The sequence below is a fragment of the Penaeus japonicus genome, unplaced genomic scaffold (genome assembly GCF_977035675.1).
Source record: "Penaeus japonicus unplaced genomic scaffold, GWHDUDI00000001_assembly GWHDUDI00000009, whole genome shotgun sequence".
NCBI classification, from domain to species: Eukaryota; Metazoa; Arthropoda; class Malacostraca; order Decapoda; family Penaeidae; genus Penaeus; species Penaeus japonicus.
Genome location: NW_028234411.1, coordinates 37,225,368 through 37,227,665, shown reverse-complemented (window position 1 = coordinate 37,227,665; position 2,298 = coordinate 37,225,368). Strand labels below are relative to the sequence as shown.

The following is a 2,298-nucleotide window of genomic DNA, read 5'->3' as shown; positions in this document are numbered from 1 at the left end:
GATTTTAGGTAAATGCATGAATATTATCAGTTACTATTCCCCTATTATATTTTATTTATATATGTATCTATATGATTATTATAAATATGTACTGCTTCACTATATAATAAGTAACGTAAGTTTTGGCGCAACAATACACACCTCTATGCTTTCGAAACTGCTTCGCTCCTGCTCATTCCCGCCGAATCAGTCATGTCGTGTTACTCGTGTGTTGGTTGTGCATTGTCGTATACTGACTTTGTCAAGACTTACGGTGATAATACCGAAAAACTAATAATTTTTGCACAGGAACACGGTGATATATTCAAGTACATGAAGATCCCGACAAGCGCCTCCACCACTTTCTACTAGCTGCTGGAAAGCTTTATCCACCCTCTTGCTAGGGTATGTATTTATTCATTTATTATTTATTTAATTATTTTTATTTATTTAGATTCAGCGGTAACCTTGGATATAGCAGCAACCAAACCTTATGACATTTAATGTCATGTGTTTTTCACAGAACAGGCTAAACTAAACACCTTACCTAACCTAACCTAGTTTCTTATAATTTTACCTAGCCAAGGAGAGCTTCGCCCCCCCCCCCCCCCTCGTTAGGTTGGGTCAGAATCGGGTAGGTTAGGTTAGCTTGGGTTGGGTTTTGTTGAGCGAGGTAGGCTCTACATAGAAATGGTGCTTATTTTTCATACAAATGTTGGGTTGCTCATTTTAAAAACCGCTGTCCACACGTTTGGGCTCTTGAGAGGCTGTATTAACAACTGGAAAAACACCGACTTTATTAACGATTGCAATAAAATATGGGCTCACTTTTTTAATAAATGGTATGCTTTTTTATGAAATCCGAAACACGAAAGTTGTCTCGCCTTTTTGAAGAAATTACTTTTAAGTGGATTTGGAAATAGAAAAGATGGCTCACATTTCCGAAAAATCGCCCTTTGTGGGTTTACAAAACACAGGTTTTGTACGTTTTGGGGACTTGTTCTAATATCAAGAGTTAAATTCGTTTCTATATTCTCCCCCCCCCCCCAAGTCCCCCAAGATTGTAGGGGGTAGGAAAAAAAATCAAAAAATTTATCTCCTTAAGAATTACCATATATAGATATATAGATAGATAGATATTTCTACATTATTTTTATTATCATTGAAGTGTCTGAATGAATGTGCTCAAGAATTGTGCATTTTTTGTGAATTTTGTTCTACCGGTGATTGGTGTATATATACAATTGATATAAATCAGTTGAAAAGCGACTTTAAAACTCCTGCCTTAGTTACTAATTTATATTACATGTTATACTACTGATAAACAAATGATATTGTATTAAGAAAACTTAAAGAAGAAATTAAAATGAATAAGAATATGAATAGATTGTAATAATATGGTGATAAGCAGTGAATTATAGCGATGGTGATTGCAATATGGGACTTATATATGTACATATAAACACTTGAAAGAAATATAGACGTAATCTAAAAGGAACAAAAGGATAATTTGACTCTTTCGATCATACTTGACATAATTTTTATTTTACTTAGTTTGGGCTCCATTATGCACCCTGCTTTGGAACAACCGATGGCATTGCTAAAGAACAAAAGCTACGTAAAATATATATATATATATATGTGTGTGTGTGTGTGTAACCATGGGATCAAAACCATAAGGCAATTAGACATTATCAAAGGGTTCATACATACATACATACAGAATGTAGAACAATATACATAACACAACAATGAGATAATAAAACGTAAAGTGAGCAATCAAACATATAGAACTATGAAAATGTTAAATAATTATTATGGATATTGAGGAAGAGTAAAGATCTTGTTTAATTGTGACTTCAAGTTTTGAATCTTCAGAGATTCAGAGATGATGGGGTCTTGTGAGAGGAGTGACAGGATAGACTTGTGAAATCTGTATTTGAGAAAAGTTTGAGTGTAGGTGAGAATGTTATTTTATGGCCGATAAATGGGCTGCTCCGCGGAAGGCCAGTTCTGAAGGACTTGCTTTTATGGTCTAGGATGCGTAGCCATCATGTGGTTGACCCCATGTACCTACTAGCTTGGCGGAAGGACAGGTAAGGAAATTTCTACGTTAGAACATAGGTCATAGCTGGTATTACTGTTGCTAAATCCGAAAGTAAATTTAATCTGAGGGTAGTTATTTTGTGAGAAATTTCAAATGTTTCTGGACTTAAGAGCTCAAGATATCCTTATATGGAAGTTTTACATACTTATGTTGTTGTTTTTTACACTAGAGACTACAAGTTAGAGAATTTATTATACAGGAGGGTTTTAATA

At 34.4% G+C, this 2,298-nt stretch overlaps 1 protein-coding gene across 1 annotated transcript in view; it reads left to right on the top strand.

The window, feature by feature from the left end:
- Positions 1–200: 200 nt before the first annotated feature.
- The window catches only part of LOC122251684 (uncharacterized), a 66,660-nt gene continuing 64,562 nt past the window's right edge, over positions 201–2,298 (top strand). The window contains exon 1 of the mRNA XM_086540060.1: positions 201–384. The gene's annotated coding sequence lies outside the window, so the exon portion shown is untranslated. The remainder of the gene's footprint in view (positions 385–2,298) is intronic.